This window comes from Kogia breviceps, chromosome 2 (assembly GCF_026419965.1).
Source record: "Kogia breviceps isolate mKogBre1 chromosome 2, mKogBre1 haplotype 1, whole genome shotgun sequence".
Classification (NCBI taxonomy): Eukaryota; Metazoa; Chordata; class Mammalia; order Artiodactyla; family Physeteridae; genus Kogia; species Kogia breviceps.
Window position 1 is genome coordinate 136026857 of NC_081311.1, and position 23208 is coordinate 136050064.

Consider the following 23208-nt stretch of genomic DNA (forward strand, 5'->3'; position numbering starts at 1 on the left):
ATGTTTTTATTGTACTTTAATGTATCATTATATCCTGAATAATTTTTTTTAACATCTTTATTTGAGTATAACTGTTCTACATATCCTGAATAATTTTGCATGTAAGTACATACTCCTTGAAATATGGAAGCTCTATAAGATCTCATTATTTGCATGGACGATGATTTATTTAACCTTTCTTCTAACATTGTGTATGTAGATTGTTTTCAGTTTTGTTTGGTGGAATTATTCTTTCCAAATGGGGAATAGTTTGGTGGGACCATCAGTCAAGGGACCCAGTTCACCCTTAACTAAAGGGACAGAGGTCACAACTAACCGTGACCAATCAGATGGTCACTTCCTGGAATTTTAATCCTAAACCTGAATGTTTAAAAAAAAAAAAAAGCCTGAAAACAATTAAACTGATTCATTCCAGAAGATAACAGCTTGTTGCAGAAACCACCAAAAAGTCCAAAGTCTGGGCTACCTGACTGTCATAGTTTTCCTTACTCCTATCATTTCCAGCGTCTAAATTTTAGCTATCCCTCAAGTATGTGAGCTGTCCTAACTTTATAAGACATTACTCGTATACTTAAATTAACCTCAGTCTCAGAGTCTTAGGTGTGTCCCAAATGAAAGTGAGGTTAATTGAAACACTTTGAAATTAATTATTTTACTTATGTTTCTCCTGAATACATAATATTTTATATCACTTTTTGTCACTTTTCTCATTGAAACAAATAAGAGCCTTAGCTTAGTAAACTTATCATAGATTGTGAAAATGAACATGACATTGTAAGCATACAAGTGGAATCAATGTCACTGCCATTTTGCTTCTGTGGACTTTATTATTCATCTTGTCTCTTTAATGCAAACCTCATTAATTGCCTTTATTTGACTATTAACAAATACACACATAACTCCACATTATCCAGTGGGAAGAAGGCATGAATAATGAAAGACTACCATTAACAACAACAACAATTTCATTGACAATAAAAAATGACTTACCAGTTTCAATCATCTTTGCTCATTATTTTAGCAGTCATAAGTATAGCCAAAGACGACTGCTATTGGATGCACTGTGACCCCTTCAAAATTCATGTGTTGAAGCCCTAACCCCTAGAACCTCAGAATGTGACTGTATTGGGAGATAGGGCCTTTAAAGAGGGGATTAAATTAAAATGTATTAGGATGGCCTCTATTACAATCTTGCTGGTGCCCTGATAAGAAGAAATCTGGACACAAAAAGGGACACTAGGAATGCCCGCACACGCACGCACACGCACACGCACGCACACGCGCACGCACACACACACAAAACAATATGAGGACCCAGCGAGAAGGCTGCCATCCACAAGTCAAGGAGAAATACTTCAGGGAAAAAAAAAAAAAAAAAGCCTGCAGACACCTTATCTTGAACTTCTAACCTCCAAAACTGTGAGAAATAAATTTCTGTTGTTTAAGATATCAGGTCTGTGGTACTTCGTTATGGAAGCCTCGACAAACTCAACTCATACAACAAGTAACCCTATTTGAAAGGCACACCTCCACCTCAAGTTCAACGTTTTCCCCTCAACGGTGCATAGAAAGCAAGAGCAGACTAGCAACATATATTATACAGATAACGTTTGTATAAGTTTGGGAGAATATGTGCAATACAGTAGAGATTTTCTTAAAAATAATTAGTAATCTTTCTCCCCAAATGTTAGCTCATTACGGAACTCTATACCATCTCCATAAATTTCCAGTAGAGTCATTAATGAGTATGCTTTCAATTATAATTTAAAAATTTGACATGAAGTTAGGTCAAAAAAACATTTAACAGTTAAAGGCATGTGAGACAATTTTTTCATACTTTAAAGTTACATGGATTCTCCAGAAGGGAGAATCTTACTGCTCATTTTTAAAGAAAAAAGTCACCCCTAGTACCCAGCATATGAAATTATTGCTAATAGTAACATGCTAAAAACACAGATGCACTTAAATATGGCATGGCCAACAAGATAAACAAGACAATTCAATGGGGAAAGAATAGTCTTTTCAACAAATGGTGCTGGGACAATTGGATGTCAACATGCAAAAGAATGAAGTTGAACCCCTACCTCATATTACATATGAAATATGACTTGAAATAGATCACAGCCCTAAATGTGAGATAAAACTATAAAACTCATAGAGAAAAAAGAGAAGTAAATTTTCATGACGTTGGATTAGGCAATGGTTTCTTATATATGACATCAAAAACACAAGTGACAGAAGAAAAAAATTAAAGCCAAAGATTATAGACACTCATCAAAATTAAAGCCGAGGTTGTAGGTGAAGCATCAAAGGAGGAAGAGGCCATATGAGAGGCAAGGACTTTTCACCATTTACAGGGATAAACTAAGAAGCAAGGTTTATTCTAAGTTAGAAGAGAAACTCACATTTCCTAGAAAGGAACTACAGTGTTAGCAGGTGACTGAGAGAGTGGGAGCAAATAGCCAGGCAATAAAAAGATAAACCATGAGAATGTGAATTTTTAAAAAGAAATATAACAACGAAAGTTTTAATATAGATAAACACGAGAGCTGATGCTTGTGTTTTACCATATTGCTTTAAAATCACATTAATATGAATTCATTTGCAAAAAATTAATTTGTTCAAACCCTCTCAACACCTACTGTGTCGTGACCCCTCTAAGGGAGGTACAGACTGGCTTCCATCCTTAATGTCTACTCCCAGCCCACACCTCCTCAATTTGGTCATTTCAGGGGGAAAGTCCTCAAGTGCAAGCAAGACTGACTGGGTGACAGGGGCTGCTTTTTATTTTAACTGATAGTTTATAGCAATCTAACCAATGATCTCATTCAAACAGGTTTTTTATTTTTTCCACCAAAGAGTGTCTTTTAACTACTTTTAAGCCACTTTCACTGCATACCAAGAACTATAGCATTTTTCATAGAACTTTACAAATTGTTACAACTTTGTGTATGTGTGAAAATGACTTGTTTTAGTTTTTTTTTTTTTTTTAACCTACTAACTTATCATTAAATATGGGACTTAAATTGACTTGACATTGTTCCTGGTTATGTTTTTTATAAACGCCAGGGCCAATTAGAGCCCTAAGCACACTCACTGAGACTCCACAGATCTGGCCCCATTTCCTTCCATTTTTCTGCTCTCGTGATCACTCATGAGGCAGGTGCCATTCCTTATACCTGTCAGACACTGTGCCCTTTGGGACTTGTGTTTTCTCCCTTCCCAATTCCCAGAATGCTCTTCTCTCACCTCATTCAGAAAAAAATTACTTTCTGCACCTCTTGAACACTGTTTTATCTCTCTGCAGGCCCCTTTCATCCTTGCTATTGCCTTATGCTGCCGGATTTTTCTTCAAAAAACATGTATTCACTATTATTTCATTACACATTGATTTGTCTACCGACCCCATCTTTAGACTGAAAACACCATGTGGGCAGGAATTCTGTTTTATTTACCATATTTCAGCACCTAGAATAGGGACTCTCCAATAGTATAGAAAGGCACTTTTTTTTTTTTTTTTTTTTTTTTGCGGTACGCGGGCCTCTCACTGCTGTGGCCTCTCCCATTGCGGAGCACAGGCTCGGGACGCGCAGGCCCAGTGGCCATGGCTCACGGGCCCAGCCGCTCCGCGGCATGTGGGATCTTTCCGGGCCGGAGCACGAACCCGTGTCCCCTGCATCGGCAGGCGGGCTCTCAACCACTGCGCCACCAGGGAAGCCCGAAAGGCACATTTTTTAAAAATGAATAAATCAAGCAGATTTAGAGAATCATTCTAAACCAAAGTATTTTGAAATTTTGGCATGTAAGGAAGCAGATGAATTATAGCTGCCATGTACAGATGGCACCAATCTGAGTCTTTACTATCTAGGCTAAGCCATTGCTCTACCACCACACAGGTGATAAAGAATAGTCAAGAGCACAGACTCTGCAGCCAGACAGCCTGGGTTCAAGTTTGGGCTCTGCCACCTACAAACTGTAACAAAGGGCAAGTTAACCTTGCTGTGCTTCCTTGGTTTCCTCATCCATAAAGTGTGACTAATAATAGTACCTACCTCACAGAATTAAATGAGAAAATATTTGTAAGGTGCTGCTTAGAATAGTGGCTGGCACAGAGTAAATGCTATATATCTTTGTTAATTAAAATAATTAATAAATGGGAACCTGGACAAAAGAAAAAGCTGGTAAAGCACAGTTTGGGAAAATTTGGCTTCATTTATTTTTTCTGACCATAGTTGCTCTGAGAATCAATCTCTTCCCCACCCCTACCCTACAGCAGTATCATCTAAATAGATCTGTGAAACATGCTTAATTGACTAATCAGAATTTCAAAGGGAAGCAATTACTCCACAGATCCCAGCCCCAAATAGCTGGGATTGTCACTCTGTCTCCACCCTCCCTATAATCTCTTCCTGCACCCCCCCTACCTCCTCTTCACAGGTCACTGGGAGATCTGGCCTATGCTCTTGGTATTTACAGGGAGGGAATGATGGGTTAGGCTTCTCCAACTACCCAGGAGGAAAATAATACCTTGTATGGGACCCCAGGCTAAAATTTGAAGTGATGCGTCCCTGTGTGAGCTCATACAAATATAAACCCGTGAGAAGTGCTTTGTCTGTAACATCCTAGAGATAACTCCAAAAGAACCCCCAATTTTTCCCTTCCTTGTCTGCAACACCCAGAGAAGATGCTCTTCCCGTTTTCCCTCTCTGAATCAGTGCTCTCTACACAAGGAACTAGAATGTTTCTTACTGGACTCCTCTTGTGAGATTCCAGAGTTTTCATTCCCTGTGTTGGTGGCAATAGTTTACTTCTGGGTCTCTGGTCTGTCCCTTTGCCCCTGGTGTCGCTGGTTGGTAGAGCCGAATCCTGGCTGACATCCCCAGCGCCTTCTTGGATACTGTATAATTAATTAGGCCTCCAACTGTGCCTTCCCCTCCCCTCCCATACATGGAGAAAACCTCTCAACCATGACTTAAAGGGAAACTGCCCTAGTAGATGAGTCTCCAGATACCAAATTTCCCAGCAGGAGGGGGCCATGTAAACGGAGACTATTAGTATTGGCAGCAAAATTCAACATATTATTTTTACCAGTATGAGCATTCTGGACATACTGGCCGCCTAGAGAGATATTTGAAAAAACAGACCAACAATGTGAAGAGGGAAGAAAGAAAAAAAAGCCATACAAATGAGCTACAGTGAGTTTCTTGGAAACTAATTCCCTTGCTCAGTTCATGTGATATAACCAGCCACTGGTGCTCTGTGCTAGTGGTTTATAACATTACCTCACCCTCTCCATGAAATTGTTTTCCTGTAAATCTCAGTAGCCATCCATTCCTGTCTACACATTATGTTCCTAAAATAGACACCATCTAAAAATCTCTTCAAGGAGCTTTGTGGAGGAAGGCCTAAATTACAACACTGCTCGAGAGGGATGCAGTGGCTTGACAGCAATTACAAAAGCAATGGCCACAAAGGAGAGGCTTAAAAGTTTTTCACCGGAGTTGTTCAGCTTCCCAACTGCACAAATGAGGGGAAAGAAAAGTGTCAGACACTGGTGAACGTGCAGGAGCTCCAAGTTGCATCACGCTGGCGTGCCAGGTATTGCAGCAAATAGGAAAGGTAAGCGACCTGCCGACTGGACTGGAGAAACGAAAGAAAGCAGGGATCACCAACCTCAGCATGGAATTTTCCTATTTCTGTTTGGCATCAGCCTCTTGGGATGATTGAAAGTGCTTAATGGAGAAATATGTTCCGTTACTACACTAGCACATCAGAAATGCCACGTGAACCTGGAAATCCATAGGAAAAAGAAGCCACATTTTATAGGTGTGATAGCAACAGCATTCGGCAATTCGCAAGTTTGCCACTGCACCTCAGAAATATTTAGTCACATGCACATATGGAGAGAATGTTACCCTGCTTTGGCTTTAATCATTTCGTGGGACATGTGAAAAAGCACCTACCACCACTCGTTTTGGACTGACTTGCTAAAGAGGAGTGACAACTGTCATGAAGTCACTGAAGGGAACAAAAAGAAATGAGGGAAGTAAAGGTGGCGGGTGAAGGAGGAGTGCCTTTAAACAAATACCTCAAACAGGTAGGAGAGAGGGTATCCATGGAAACAGAGACCTCTGAAAAAGCCTCATGTCCACCCAGAGACATTTTTTGTGTGTGCTGTTTGGAAAAGCAAGACGGTTCACACCGGGAACTGAACAGCATCTGCAGCATCACCGCGGACAGTGACCTCTGTGCAAGTAACAGTAACTCAACCTTTCCCATTTGGCATTCCAGGAACAACGGATTCTTTCCCACTACCCTCCAGCTCCTTTGTTAGCCTGCTCAATCGGAGTTACAGAGGTTAAGTCATTGTCCCCTTCTGACCCAGGGCATGAGGCTTTCCTTCTCAAAAGCCCAGGCTCTGCCGGAGGAGCCTCAAAGCCCTGCAGTGCTCCGACCTCAGCAGCTGTCCCGCTGCATTCCTTCTTCCTGTGGGGTTAACACTGAGATCTAATTTTTGCTCCATCCTTACGAATACTACGACCTCTATTCACAGCTCGGCTAGTCCAGTTCTAAAGCACCAGTGAAGGAGGAGGGGGCATCAAAAGGAGACCTTGAATAGGATGGAGGCAAGCAAAGGCAAGAACTGGCCAGGTGCCAAGCTATTTCAGGCCAAAGAATCCCATCTCGTATCAAAATGCTGAACTGCAAAACAAACCTGATTTCAGTTCGTGGAAGGTGGAGAGAGGAGGGGGAAGGGGAAGGGGAGGAGAAGAGAGGGAGGAGGGGGACCCGTTGGTCCGAATTCACATGCAAAAATGGACTTCCAGCTCTGCCCAAACTGTATTTCCACGGGCTCTTTTTTTCCCCAAAATAACCGGAACGAACGTGCCTAAGATCGAGACGAAACAACCAGACGGCTTACCTGATAAAAAGGAAAATTACCCATCTGCAATGAGGAAGAGCATCTCCCAAAGACCAGATGATAACAACGTGCCTTCAGTTGCAATTCAGATCCTTCTTGCAAAAGGTGACCAAGTATTCACAAGGGCTGCAGTCTCACTGGGGCAGGATACACATACACAAACACACACACGCACACATACACACATGCACCAGAGACCTCTGCAGTATCCTCTCGGCTTCATCCTCGCCTCACTCTATGGTACCTAATACAAATCAGCAAATAGCTTGTTGTTTTTTTTTTTTTTTTTTAAAAAAAGTCGAGGTAGCACGTTATATTACATCGCCATCTAGTGGCCAAACATTAAATATTTTCTCACCAGCCGGATTTCTGTGTTATTTCTCAACCTCTTTTCTCTCTCAGCCTCATCATTTCCCTCTTCCTTTTGACTCTCTCACTATTGCTTCCTGTTTCCCCTTCATTCCTAATTGCTCTATCACATCAAATACCTAATGACTGAAAGATGAAAACGTTTAAAACTAAATATAGCTATTTTCAAGTATAGCAAATAACTTTAGTGTTGTTTTTGAATTTTATTTTTGTTAAAAAGTATTACTTTATTCCTACTATGAATCATTATTATCTTTACAAATTTTAGAACTTGTGGATAAAACCTTGTCTTTTTTATTCCACCAGAAGAAAATTGGGAGGCCCTTTATGACAGATCAATGGCTTTCCATTGGGGATCTACTTGAAATTTTTCTCATTATTAATATTGTTTTGTTGTTGTTGTTTCTTTGCGGTATGCGAGCCTCTCACTGTTGTGGCCTCTCCCGTTGCGAAGCACAGGCTTAGGAAGCGCAGGCTCAGCGGCCACGGTTCACGGGCCCAGCCGCTCCCCGGCATGTGGGATGCGGGATCTTCCCGGACCGGGGCACGAACCCGTGTCCGCTGCATCGGCAGGAGGACTCTCAACCACTGCACCACCAAGGAAGCCCTTTAATATTGTTTTCTAATAGCAGGTTGTTTGCTATAGTGAAGAGCCCAGAGTAAGAAGATGTGAGTTTTACTTCAGCACTCATAAGCATGTGCCTTTGAGCAAGTCACTGAACTCTTCTGTGAGAACTTACATTTCCCCACCTTCATCTGTGATTAGAGGTTAAACAAGATTATATTCCCACTCTGTCTATGGTTCTATTATCTTTTACTGCAATATATTTCCCCATTTTGTGGACACAACCGACAGCTTAGTTATAATAACATGTTTTAGTAAGCAAATATATAGTTTGACTCCAATTAAGCATTACCTATTGATAGAATTATGAAAGCCATGTGTATCAGGTTTTCCTAAAACAATGGAGAATTCATGCTAAACTATTTATAACTCCAGGAGATGAGAGTGCAGCTTTCTGTGTTACAAACTGTACTTTAAAACTGAAGTAGTCTTTAGCATTTGGTCCTGCATATGCTCACAATTAACTATGTGTAGATTAATCATGTGGCATAATTTGCAGTAAATATTTCATCCTGGTTGTCTTCCATCTAAACCACTTATCGTTGATAACTATCTTGCCTGTGCTTTACCGTTTATTAAATGACATCACCTTCAATATTTAATCGTTCTATTCCTTACTATAGGACAGTGTAATAGATACTATTAATATTATTATAGGGCTTCCCTGGTGGCACAGTGGTTGAGAGTCCGCCTGCCGATGCAGGGGACACGGGTTCGTGCCCCGGTCTGGCAAGATCCCACGTGCCGCGGAGCGGCTGGGCCCGTGAGCCATGGCCGCTGAGCCTGCGCGTCCGGAGCCTGTGCTCCGCAACGGGAGAGGCCACAACAGTGAGAGGCCCGCGTACCGCAAAAAAAAAAAAAAAAAAAAAAAAAAAAAAAAAAAAAGATTATTATAATTATTCCCATTATACAGTTGCGAATAGTGAGGGTTTTCAGAGCCTTACTGAGATTTATTCAAGGCCACACCTAGCTTGCAAAGCAATAAAACTAAGGCTCTTGGGCCATTTGTTCTTTACAACATACTCAAAAGTCCTCCTTTCTTTCCCTGTTCTAGACTCACAGGAATGTAATTTGCATGTCTCTGTTCGAAAAACATCTACTAACCCTTATTTATAAATTACTCATGGGCCCATCTCCTTATCTATAAAAGAAAAAAATTAAGTAAGATCATTTCCTGTGCCAGCTCAAATATTCTACACTTCCATAAAAGCTAACCAAGGTAGCACAAACACTTGAAGCTGTTCAGGGAATTTCCTGGTGGTCCAGTGGTTAGGACTCAGTGCTTTCACTGGTGGGACCGGGGGTCAATCCCTGGTCTGGGATCTAAGATCCAGCAAGTCGTGAGGTGCAGGTAAATAGTGTTCTTCAGTCTCTGGTAGAATCTGGGCAATGTTGAAAGGAGCTGGAGAGACAGGTGACCAAAGGACCAATGTTTGGTAAATAATTACCAGGATGTTAGAGATGAAGAGGAAGTGGGTAATATGTGAAATAACAGGCAGTACTTTTTTAAATTGTAGACTAACATGTTACATATGAATGGTCCTTATAGTTTAGAGAAAATAAGAACACCCCTGACCACATGCTTTCATGCCTTCGAATTCCTTATTACAGTGGTCAATTTTTTGAGTGTCTGCTCATAACGGTCCTCCCAACAGTTCACCCTACCTGATCCCCAGAGGTGAACCTGTGCTCCTGGCTACAGAGGACCAGGACAGGGAAGGGTGCGACATGTGATTCTGGCAGCTGTGGGTGCCACTTTGCCCTCCCAGTGCAGACTCAGGACCAAGTGGGCCAGGGCGTTCAGAGAAGGGAATCATGCAGGTGTGGAAGAGGAAATAGTGACAAAAGACAGAGCCAGAATCATCAAAAAGTCTACAAATAACAAATGTGGGTGAGGATGTGGAGAAAAGGGAACCCTTGTACTCTGTTGGTGGGAATGTAAATTGGTGCAGGCACTGTGGAAAACAGTATGGAGGTTTCTCAGAAAAACACAACTAGAACTACTGTATGACCCAACAATACCACTCCTGGGTATATATCCGAAAAAAACAAAAACACTAATCTGAAAAGATACATGCACACCAACGTTCATAGCAGCATTATTTACGATCACCAAGACATGGAAGCAACCTACATGTCCATCAACAGATGGATAAAGATGAGAGATATATGTATACTCAGCCATAAAAAAGAATGAAATTTTGCCATTTGCAGCAACATGGATGGACTTAGAGGGCATTATGCTAAGTGAAATAACTCAGACAGAGAAAGATAAATACTGTATGATATTGCTTATACGTGGAATCTAAAAAATACAACAAACTAGTGAGTATAACATAAAAAGAAGCAGACCCACAGATATGGAAAACAAAATAGTGGTTACCAGTGGGGAGAGGGGGAGTGGGAGGGACAAACTGTTGGTTGTAAGATAGACTCAAGGATGTACTACTGTACAACATGGGGAATAGAGCCAATATTTTGTAATAACTGTAAATGGAAAGTAACCTTTAAAATTGTTTTTTAATAAATAAATAATTTTTTTTTTTTTTTTTTTGTGGTACGCGGACCTCTCACTGTTGTGGCCTCTCCCGTTGTGGAGCACAGGCTCCGGACGCGCAGGCCCAGCGGCCACGGCTCACGGGCCCAGCCGCTCCGCGGCATGTGGGATCTTCCCGGACCGGGGCACGAACCCGTATCCCCTGCATTGGCAGGCGGATTCTCAACCACTGCGCCACCAGGGAAGCCCCATAAATAATTTTTTTAAAAGAGCCAGCAAACTCCTGATGACTTCCTGTTTCTGGCTCTAGTCTTTCCCCAAATCGAGATACTTTCCTGATTTGGGATGTCATGATAGTCACAAATAAACTCCATTTCTGCTTAGTTGAGCTTGGTTTCTGTTCCTCTACGGAATCCTAGTCAGTTCACTCAGACTGCAGGAATGCAAATGCTCTAGCCCTTGAGAGCTCTCAAATACTGCTCATAGTTTGGGCATCTGACACCTCACCGATTCACTTCTTCAAGCACCGGCTAGAAGCCAGGCACACTTCCAGATTACATCAGTGAACAAACCAGATTAAATTCCTCTACTAGTTGAGTTTCTTTACTCTGACACATCAGATAAATGGAAAGCCATGCTGTTTTCAGTGCACACATCACCCTTCCACCTCTGTATCTTTGTTCATAATCTTCACTTGACAGAGCTTCCTTCCATCTGTTCATGGAAAATTCTACCAATGTTTTAGGTCATGTATTCTTTTTTCTCTAATGTCTTTCTTGTTTTCTCAGTAGGTAGAATCTCTTTTCTTTTGTTAACTACAGAACAACTTCGTGTTTTATTTTGCAGAATGTGGCTTTTATTAAGTCGAAAGCATTGGGAGTAAGAGAATAAATGCCTATTTTGACAAACTCTGCGGGAAAAAAAGGCTGGCATCACACCCATTGTACAATGAGTATATTTAATGAGTAGCCTGTCATTCTGTACACAAGACATTTCATTCATCAGAGCTGAGCCAAGTTAACAACAATGGTAACTTTAAATATTCCTTATACTAGGCCTGGCATAAAAGCAAAGTATGAGATTTTTATTAAATTAGTGTAGTATACACTTAAACTCACATATTCCTAAAAGTTGGCAAAAGATAAATTAAAATGAGTCTTTATCTGTGTTCCCTTATAACACTACTGCCCTTGTCCCTTTTGGCTTCGTGGGAGAGTTTTATGTACATATTTGCCTCCCAGATTCTAAACTCCCTGTGGAACCAGTCCTGTATTTTATTTACCTTTGAGTGGAAGTTAATTTACTGAGATATAATTTTCTCTTTCCCACTATTACATTTCCAGTTTCAAAGAATCAGCAGGTAATTTCCCCCCCTTTTCTTCCCACCCTGAATGTTAGCCATTCCAGGAGATCTTCTGTAATTTCATCTTAGAAGGTGGAAAGAAAGTACTGGCCATTTCCTACATGACAATACTTCTTAAACCTGTGAATACATGGACTTACTAAACTGCCTAAGACGCTTGGGCTGTGCCTTTCCTATGAGAGAATTCCTAACAAGGCAAAGAGAGTGAAAGCATTTTAGTCTTTGAAGCATTCTCTGCCATGAGGATTGGATTGTTCCTTTGGCACAGCTTTGATGAGGGCTAGGGGCAGCAATTCACTGCTCAGTGCCCAATACAGAAAAGGAATATTGTAATGGGATATCATCACTGTCAATAAATCTTAGGTGTTAAAGAGGAAGAGAAGTCACTTAGGTAGAAAAAGCCATGCCATGTCTTTTTGCCTGTCAGTACTGAGACAGCCTGGAGAATCTCCTGCTGCAGTGAAAACTCTGAAAGAGTTCAAGGAGAGAGCTCGACATCAGAAGGCTGAGGAATCAGTGCAATTATTATTAATATTTATTAAATATTATTTATTGAATATTATTTAATATTTTCTTGCATAGAAAATAAAGGGAATTTGTTATTAAAATATGCTGCCTGACGTCCAGCTCTTGGAGTTCTGAACATTTTACTTAGCTGTCTTACAAAAAGAGTTAATTAACTCTTAAATTAACTTGAGGCCTGGCGGGAAGAAGGGGATCATCCTTGATCTTTGGCCAAAAATTTCCCTAAGTAATGGTCAAATCATTATGTTTTGAATTTTGGATTCCCTTGTTCAGAGTTATAAATGACATTAGGGTTTTAAGGCAGAAAGTGTTTCTAGATTCTCCTGTAATTTGTTTGGGAATCTAGGCTCACTGAGCTGGTTTCCTTCTTAAAGAAAAGGGATCAGGATGCTGGTGTCTGCCGTTGAAACTGGACAGTGGTCTGACCTTGGGATGGTGTCCCCTAGATATAGTGGTGTTGCCACACGGGCTGTGGGTGGTGACAGGCCTTCTGATGGAGTGAGCTAACGATTCCAACGTGGATAGAAAATACCAGAGTCAGAATATGAACCAGACTTTATGATTCTAAATCCACAGGACCACTGTGTTATTACCTGGCTTCAAATCCTGGCTTTGCCCCCTGCGACTGAAAAATGGAACTCAGCTAAGGCACAGTACTAATGTGATACCTTGGTAAACATCATTTTCCACTCCAGGGCTTTGCTCTTATAGGTATGAGTTTCCCAGTCCTTTTTTTGAACATGCAGCGTTCTGCAAAGATTTACTACCAATTCCTTGCTCTCTCCCAAGCATTCACTAACACAGTGACTTTAGCAGCGACTATTTTAGAAATAGAAATCACTTCCTAGCAGAAAATATGAACTCTTATCTAACTTTTCAGGTTAATTTATCCTTTTGAAAATGAGCCAGAAATAAATGTGGAATTTACTGACTATTAGATAAATAAATAAAGAAACTTCAATTAAGAACACTCTTTTAGGAGGACTAGAACCAATGAGTTTTTCAGCAAGTTTAAAGTTACAATTTATTAACAACACAAAATTGGCCTTTGGTTTCAGAACACTTTGTAGGTACTAGAAGGTAAACATTTAACACTGTAGTAAAGCCCATACGTCCCACTAGGAAAGTAAATCAACTATTTTTTCAAACATGATACCAAAATATCTGAGGGCCCCCCATTTGAATTTACTGAACCAAAGCTGTATGGGCTTGTGATTTCCCACTCATAGATTGTCATTTTTTAAAATCACCTATAATATATTGACCTTATATAATTGGAGTTGTTTTTATTACCAGTTTTATTTTAAGATGTTTCTCAAATGTCTATAGAATCGATGTGTTTGTGGGCACACGAAATTTTATTAAAAGTTTCTAAAAAATTGTTAAAATTACTCCCAACTCTCCCTCTAGTAGTGGAGGAAAATGAACGGTAAGGGTTTTTTTTTTTTAACCTCATCACCATGCTGTATTTTAAAGTAAGAAAGAGAGGGAGGGGATTATGATGGAGATCATCAGATTCTCCCAGATCACCAGATTCTCCACTCCTTCCCTGCTATTCCATCCAAAGCAATGAAAGCCAGAATTTAATCATAAATCCACAGAGGATCATTCCCAGGGTGGCAGATATTTCTTGTTGGAAGGTTCAGTGCAATTTCCTTTCAGTTACATAGGTAGCCATTGGTGGTGGAGAAGGAAATAATGGTATTCCCACACCAAATAACCAGGTTTTATGGACAAGACATAATAATGCACAAACCTGATTTCTCAAAGGGAAATTAAATATATAAATATAAAGCATCTGATGAGATCAGCATTGCAATATTGTTTCAAGATGGGTATTAAATTACAAAACTACTTTTATCATTTCATATAATATTATTCTTCCTCTGTTATACAACCATCCAAGCAACACTCTTAAAATAACTCCATCATTTTACATTATATATATATATCAAACCATTATGTTACATACCTAAAACTAATACAATGTTATATGTCAGTTACATCTCAATGAAAAAAAGGACTCTAGTGTTCCATGTAAATGTCCATTTACAATCTTTTATTATTTGGGGGCCTGGTTTATTTTTGGTCTTTTTTTTCAGCTAAAGTGTAAGAGTATGCTTATCAATATTTACTGAGGACAACCTCAATGTCATTTTTCATAACAACAAACTCTTTGCCTTTCCCTAAATAAGCCAGGAGCCATCATATCTTCAATACTTTGCTTCCTTCCTTTCCTCTGCTTGGAGACCTCCTCTTCTCTGCCCACAACCCCTCCCTCTTTTATCTGTGCACGTCCTCATTGTCTGACCCTACCCCATAATCTCTTTGAGAGCAGGAACTATGTTTTGTTTATTATTTTATTTCCTAAACACATCCCAGTGACTGTGGTTGAACGAAGGTATTTTCTGAAGATGAACTGATGGTATCTGATGACTACTGATGAATCAAAATTCCAGAATGAAATGCCACTACAATTTACAGGTAGGACAAAATAACATTTTCAAACCTCATAAAACAGAATGTCAACTGACATAAATATTATCTTCACCACTTCTCTACAGAGATGATAATTTTTGAGGAAGTATGGAGCTGGAAAGTTCTTAGAGATTACTCAGACAAGGGAGTTTACTTCAGATATGAGGAATGATGTCAAGAGAAGTGATGTGACTTGACCAAGGTCACCTAGCTAGTTTTATCCCACAAGAGTCCATTCAATTTTTTTCCACAGTCTAACTATGAAGGAAATTAAAATTGAGTAGGTGTATCAGCCTATAAGAAGCAAAATGGAAGTGAGTGGAGCATTTCTCGATACACCACAATTGATTTTCACTCATGTTTTGACAGATGGATGTGATGAAGTGTATGATTGCAGTTACTGTTTAAGAAGGTGACAGACTAACCAACATTGGTTTAAGCAAAGGATAAAGAAAGTGACCGTCCTTCAGTCTAGCTCCACATACTGATTTTAAATATTAACCACAAGATGTTCAAGTTCAAGGGCGTGAGTATCAGGTACTCAGAATGTAACACTGACAGCTTTCAGAAATGCAGACCCAAAAAGAGTGCCAGGAAATATCCAGGAAGCAAATGATCTTGAAGCTGTATAATTTCTTTGAAAAGCCAAAATGTAATCTAAAAATATATTGTCTGTTTCTTTAGGCTGATAAACCATATATATATGGCAGTTATCTTTCATATATGAAAACAAAATTTAATGTTTCACATGCCTAAGCTTTATGCCTCTTTCTCTAAATATATAAAGGCTTCATAAAGCTTTGGCTCTTGAAATAAGATCAAAGATCACAATATTTAAAGCATTATGTCCAGATCTACTGCCACAGGAGATTAAAGAGAGAAAACAAATATCAGTGTAAATTAAGAAAATGCATGAACAGTTATAAAAAAATAAGTTACTGTTCTGGGTTCTCTTCTGTCTCTTTCCCATCCTCTTAAGTCAGTTAAACATTATGCTTGGTTTTCGCCTGATCTATTTCATGCAGCAATTTTCCCCTTTGTAAAGATGAGTCAGTTAAAGCTAGTGCTAAGAAAAATATGCTTGATTACTTATTGGAACTAAAACATGTTTGCCATTTTAATATATCTTTAAATCAACCACATCACCTTATTTATTGAAGAGGTTTATTTAGATTTTTTTAATAAAGAGGACTTTATTTAAACTAAAGGAAACAGCTGATATTTATGAAGACAACCCTTTATTTATAGAATAAAACTGAACTTTGCCATAACTTAGCATAAGCAAACATGTAGTTCCTGTTCCCCTAAAGGATTCTTACTAACATCTTTTTCCTTTCATGTTCAAAGGTGGAAAGCCACTGACTTTACCAAAGAGCATAGCAAAGCTATTCATAATGTATGCATGTCATTAGGATTAGGTGCTGCCCTGTTTCTCTGGGAAATTTACACCTTTCACACAGTCCTAAGCAGTTCTGATCTTTAGAAATCCATTCACAAATGCACACAAATCACATACGATTACATCTCTCCTCCTCTCTTCCCTTGGGAAATGCAAGAATTCCACCTTAGGCCACATAATGGACAGAGGTTCTTCAGGGCCCACTTCAGGGCTTCACACTCTTTAGAATAGTTTGGCGAGTGACTTGGGGAGAAGGCACATGAAAGGCCAGCTGGTAATTACATTTAGCCTAGTCCTCCTAGAAGGCCTAGAAATTGTGTGGCTCATGAACTGAGTTACTACTCTTGGGATGGTCCCTATTCATATCAGATAGCACAGCACTGGCCACCTGGGATCCTTTGGGTCTCAGGTGTGGGAGAGAGGTACTAGGGAGCTGTACTCCCTGGTACTCCCTAGTCTGCACATGCCTATGTGCAGACTCCTATACCTGGTTGTCTACAGTTGGATTAAAGACAACCGGATTCATCTACTCATTATGGGATGCTAAAATGACAGAATCACTTTGTCTCAATGTTTTCCATGGCACTTGATACGTAAGGAAGCTCAAAGACTGATACACTTGTTTCCAGGTTCCATTCAGTCTCTTTGAAAGTCTTATATTCTGGCTGTTATCATTACCTCACAGTAACCTGTATTCCTCCTCTCTGTAGGGAAGAACAAGCTGAATAAGCAGGAAAGGGCTCCTTCTGGGGCTGCACCTTTTTAATTAACATATATGGGATGTGACCATTTACATTTACATTTCTGCTCCCCTTAGTTTTGCTGCAGCTAAGCAAATACAGAATGTGGATCTTTCCATGACTTCAGCAATGATAAAACTCAGAAAACCATTTGCCCTACTTCCCATGGTTGTTGCTGCCCCACAAGACAGCAGTACCTGGAGAATCTGGGCAGATAAATCCATAATTTCATCTGCCCAGATTCTCCTCTCCAGGGTGTCACAACAGAGCTACACTTCCGTGAAACATCTATTGCTTTAAAATTACACCTTTGATTTAGTCAGGATCTTGGCAGAAAATAGAGTCTCCACTCAAAAGGGGCTGAATGAATACAATTTAATGGAAAAAAATGCTACATAGGTGCCGATGGTTGATGAAGCATGCAGGAACCAGCAGTGGAGAGAGCCAGACACCCCTGGGTCTTAACAGGCAAGGAGGTGAAAGCAGTTCTTTTGCCCTTTACCTGTTTGCCCATTTAACGATTCACTGAGATTCTTCTCCCTTTTTCCTTTTAAAAACTGCTGAGCAGAATCTTAGGAATTGGTCTTGGGACATAAGTCCAACTTCTCCCCAGATTGCCAACTTTTCTGGTTAAGGAATCTTTGCTGTCTATTGACACTTGCCTCTTGAATTATTGGCTTCTGAATGGCAAGCAGCGGAACCCGAGTTCAATAACAGAGGAAACGGAAGCCCCAGCTCCCAGTGAGAGCTGGAGCTTTTGCAGACCTCAGCAGGAGTTTTACCAGAGGAGAATGCAGCCACCTAGACTAGAAAGTAGGGGGTGGTGGAGGCAATCCCTCAACTTTCCATCAATGCCTTCCTTGGGCTAAACCCGAAAGAACCCAGAAGACAAGGGCTCCCAGATTATGTCTAACTATGGAAAGTGGCCTTTGGGGACTGAGGGTCTTTCTGGAGACTCGCCCCTTGTTTGACTTCTATCTGACATTTCACCACTCTCACCATTCCCTTCTCTGGACTTCGCATTCTACAGCTGCTGCCAGGGCTCCAGGTCTTGCTGGGCTCTGGAAATGCTGCTCTCTCCATTTGCATATTTAGTCCTCCCCACTGGTGCATGTCCCTGGGCCTCATCATCTTGTTTTGGTCCCTTGAACCTACTCTGTATATAGTCCCTTCATTCACATGCTCCTGATTAAAACTTCCATTCCTTTGCATGCACAGCGAGGATGACTTGCAAGTTCCACAGATGTGAAGTGCTGGTGGGAAGCGGGGAAATAACGTGTCCCGTCTTATCTCTAAAAAACACTTCTTTCTCTTTGCGTAAAAAACAAATGAAATTAAACTATTTTACGGAAATGAATAAAATCTTCAGGATAAGAGATTCTGTTTAATACCCTAACCCTTAGCACAGTGCCTAGTATATGGTAGGTACTTAGATGTTAGTATTTTCAAATCAATTCTGATAATGATTTAAGAGGAATAGTAATGAATATATGCCAGGACCTTGAAACCTCACGGCAATCTCATGAAATAGGTACTATTATTATTAACATTATTTTATAGATGAGGAAGCTAAGTTTTTGTTTTGTTTTGTTGCTACTTCAAACAGTGTTGGTAAAAACATCACTTTACAAATGGTTTTCCCACTCGTACAGATACTCGCATCTGTAGATACATTCTCAAGACATGGCTCTGCTGAGTGGAAAGGAATGTGCCTTTTAACTTTGGTGGATATAACTAGATTTTCCTCCAAAGGCATGGCACCGTTTTATACTCCAGCAGCAGCATAAAAGACCTGTTTGCCACACCTTTGCCCTCTTTAGGAAGTATCAAACTTCTTACTTTGTTAACCAGGAAGTGAAATCTAGACCAAGTCTTGACTTTGCCTGAGAGTTTCCTATAGGACTTTACTAGGAGAAACACAAAGATGTGTGGAGGAGAAAGAGAAAATGTGTTCCAAGAAGAGGAAATATTGTGTACAGACAGATTTCAGGTTGGGACTGTGGAAATGGTTAGAGTTTGGGTAGGTGGGTAGATGCCAGATCACATAGCACCCAGCACACCTGCTACAGAAGGAAAGATGGAACCATGTTCACAAGGAAACCAGGAGAGTATGATGTTCAAACGCCATAACCAAGTATTTTGTTTTTCCTTTCCACCAGTTTGAGGGAGCCATCTCCTTCCTGTCAGAACACTGACAGTACTAGTAGTCCTTATAATTGGCTTATTTGCTCCTAAAACCACTTAAGACAAGGTGGATGTGGGTATGCTAGGGCTGACTAATTGTCAGGAGGACAATGGTTAGAAAATTTGGAGACCAAAACATTTCTTTTCCTTCTGATGTCCTGATCGTGCTAATATAAAGTTTTCTCTAATGCTTTTACGAGAAACTGCACATTTCCCTTATCCCAGCATTATATAATCACAGTAATATTCTTTAGAAAATTTCATACAGAAGATTGATACCTCTTCTATTTTCCTTGTATCCCCAAATGAGACAATCCCAATGAAACATTGACAACTCTTTCAGATATCCCATTTCACTACTTCACTTTTTGGACATAAAATATAATGTCACTTTATCAGAAAACCATAATTTCATTTTAAAAAACAAGAAGGATTAATTTTTCACAAATCAGCATATTTATCAGACAAATTCCAGATCATGAAACATATGTGATTAGTGATACATTGTAGGATAAATGATTAAAATGGCAGTATTGAGTCACTTATTTTTCTTTAATTATTAATGGATATATGAAATGGGTTTATTAAATCTAATCATCTTGGATTTGGTTGATAGTTGGATGCTCATATTCCAGAGTTCATCTCATTTATACAGAATATTAGAATTAGAAAAAAATCTAAGGAATTATTTAATTTATGCTCTCAATTGTCAAAGAATTTAACTTAGCTTGGTAGAAATTTTGTTTAGCTTTATCTTTAGGTCCAAACCATTTCTCAAAATAAATTAAGTAAATCAGTATAATTTTAAGTTTCTTTTCCAGTCAGAGGTACTTTCTCCCCATAGTTGTTCCTTCTACTCTGAAGAAAAATTTCTATATTTCCTAGGCTTTTCAAATCTCTCAAAGGATTATAATCCTGATAATATAATTATATAATTATGTAATTTTTATATAATTAAATTATATGTAATTATATATAATACAATGATTATATTATATTATTCAATATATTATGCTAATATATGATTATATGTAATATAATGATTATTACCCTGATAATATAATTTTTAAAGAATAGGGGCTGACATATTAGAAAAAACAAGTAAAAATACTAGACATAGGGTAGGCTAGTTCTCTTGGGATACTGCATTTTAAAAACTATCTTTAGGGGCAGGGTGAGAGAGTCCAGGTAACCGTCCATCCTTGGTTATACTTGTCCCACCTAATCTCCAGTTCCTGATGCCTCAGTTCTTTGAACATTTGTCCTTGAATCTAGCATCTTTTGAGTCACAGACCCTGATATTGATATAAATGTCCTCTTTGCTCAGAAGATATTATACTAGGAGGACACCCCGGGACAGCTTGATATGTTTGGGACTGTCTGATGCCAAATATTATTATAAACGATTATTTTCTGAACACGTTTAATATGTGAAAGACACTGCAATAAACCACTTGACATACGTTATCTCTTTTGAGTTCTGACAAGGGGATAGTACCGTTCTCAGCTGGCAGCTAAAGGGATTTTCAGAGAGGTTAAATAAATTGTCCATGGTCACAGAGCTAACCAGTGATAAGGAAGGGGATTGTCTGACAAGACATTTATACCCCTAACTCTACCGGGGTAGGGTGCAGCTTGAGAACTTCCACTCTCAACAGAAGACTCTTATATTGAGCTGAGTCACAGCTTCAGAAAAAATATAATTCACATATACTACCAGTTCATTTGAAATTCATTGTATTTAATATATATTTAAATTATTCTCTATTATTGTATAATTTTTCCCTGAATTAATATTCCAAAATGGAATAAAAGATCTTTTAAATTCTTCTCCGGTATTTACTTTAATATCAAATAAAGCTGGAAGTGACTGTGGGATCCGGGTGTTGGGAAATGAGTCATTTAAAAGAAGAATTTATATTTGATGCTGGGAATAATTTTTCATGTTGTAAATCTGAGAAACTCTGTATATCAAACCCAAAAGATTTTTGCTCAAGGTAAATAAAGAAAGCAGCATGAAAGACTGAGAGTTGCAAAGAGTTCCAAATGTATTGCAGCCATAAGTGAACCACTTCTTCCTTTTGGAATTTGATTTTTCCCTCTAGATCTCATTGGAAAGTTGCTATTTAATTGACCTGAGTGAATAGAGCTATGTAAAGTCCAAAATACAAAGGAACTAGGTAGCATTAAGTGACATAATGCAGGTGACTATGACGAGTATAATAAATGGTGTGTTGAAATCATTCCATAAGCACTTTAGTAATACATATGAAGACCAATCAATTAAGAATATTATACAAATAAATGTATGATAAATTGGGGGAAATGTATTAATCTTAGAAACCAAAACAAAAAATTGGTAGTACATCTCAGTCCTTATACTGAGTGCTTTAGAAATTATACTCACCAATATGTTGAAACTACATACACTAGGACGTCTTGCCTTGTAGAATAGTAGAAAGAGAAGTAGATTTGACATCTGGAGATACTGAGCTTTTATTTTCTTCTCTGTAAAATGAAAATACTAATGGGACCTATCTTATAGGGTGGCTGTGGGTCTGAGAAAGGACCATGTCTATAAAATTACTTGGAAATACAGATACAATCATTCAAACATAAGATATTATTATTTTGATTAATCAAAATATAGTTACCTGGCACATTTTTATATCTATGTTTTAGATTAAGTCCCTTAATTCACAGATATCTTAGGATAACACAATTTGAATTTTTAGTACAATACGTTTTGAAAAGAATTTCTAACTCTTGGGGGGAAAATGTGTGTGTGTGTGTGTGTGTGTGTGTGTGTCTCCGTGTGTGTGTGTGTGTGTGTGTGTCTGGCTTATCTATTTCCACCACGCATATCAGCTCCAGAAAATGCCTGGACTAAACTGCTGAACAGTTTGAGGTAACAATTCATTGGCAGATATAATTTAAAATTCTGAAACTCTAGCATGCAAATGTATAATTTTACGGGCCAAGAGTGATCATTCAGTATGACTTCTAAAGACATGTAACTGAACTTAAGTTCAATACCTGTTCCAGCCCCATGACTTTATGATTTTGTGATTATAGAACATGACCTCAACTGCCTTCCAGGAAGGGGAGAAAGTCCTAAACTGAAGGTCCTTAATCTTCTAAATTCTTTGATGGGTTTGGGCATTTACATCCAGATATAAGAGCTGTGGAAAGCTGGACTACCAGGCACACTAGAAGGAAAAGAATTTGCAGTTCTCAGAACATCTTGCAGGGAGGGGGTGGGGAGCAGAGATGGTAGAGAAAGGAAAGAGAATAACGGGAAGAGCAGCCCAAATCCTTAGTGAAATCTATTTAACTCAAAAGATGATTGGTATGCATAAATCCCTGGTAGAAACTAGTGACAGATGGAATCTGGGTCACTTTTTTAGAGTGATGAGTATACATGGAGCTAGGACTCCAGGACATAGAGGAGGATGCAAGATTTTAAGTCCCTGAGAAATTGCAAAAGGGTTTGGGACCTCCACAGACTATGGAACTGGTAGGAATTTGAGACAGTTATGCCTAACTCTTCAAGGGGACAAAGAGCTTATAGCTGAGTTATACAAGTAAGACATATATCTATTTATTCATTTGGAATTTTTAACCTGACTGCTTCCAAAAGGAGAAACTATACATTGTTTTATTATTTAGTATAATAGAACTTTATGTAGAGGAGTTAACAATGGTTCTCAAACATGGGGAGGGGATGATTAGGACGTGAGGAGGTAGGAGGGGCAATTTTGCCCTTAGAAGAGATGTGTTCATGTCTGAAAATATTTTTGAGTGTCATAACTGGGGGTTGTTACTGGCACCTTTTGGGTAGAGGTCAGGGATGCTGCTCCACATTATATGATGTACAGGACACACCCCACAGCACAATGTCAGTTGTGCTGAGCTGAGAAGCCCTGACTATGCCAACCTATCATTTTACAAATAAAAAACTGAACATCAGAGAGGGTCAGTGACACAGGCCAAGTCACACAGCAAGCCAGCAGAAGAGATAGGCCCTCTAGTGTTTTCCCCTGACGGGGAAAACTATGTAACTTCTGAAAGCTAAAAATGGAACTGTTGGAAAATAAAGCTTCTTA

At 39.2% G+C, this 23208-nt stretch overlaps 1 protein-coding gene across 3 annotated transcripts in view; it reads right to left on the minus strand.

Annotated features, from left to right (window-relative positions):
- Positions 1 to 23208, minus strand: part of LOC131751605 (sodium channel protein type 1 subunit alpha) — a 158021-nt gene that overhangs the window by 132110 nt on the left and 2703 nt on the right. Inside the window, exon 1 of one of the 3 annotated variants that reach the window (XM_067026228.1) lies at positions 6923 to 7181. The exons of the other annotated variants lie outside the window; for them this stretch is intronic. The gene's annotated coding sequence lies outside the window, so the exon portion shown is untranslated. Of the gene's footprint in view, positions 1 to 6922; positions 7182 to 23208 lie in introns of those variants that run through there. 3 annotated transcript variants of the gene reach the window in all.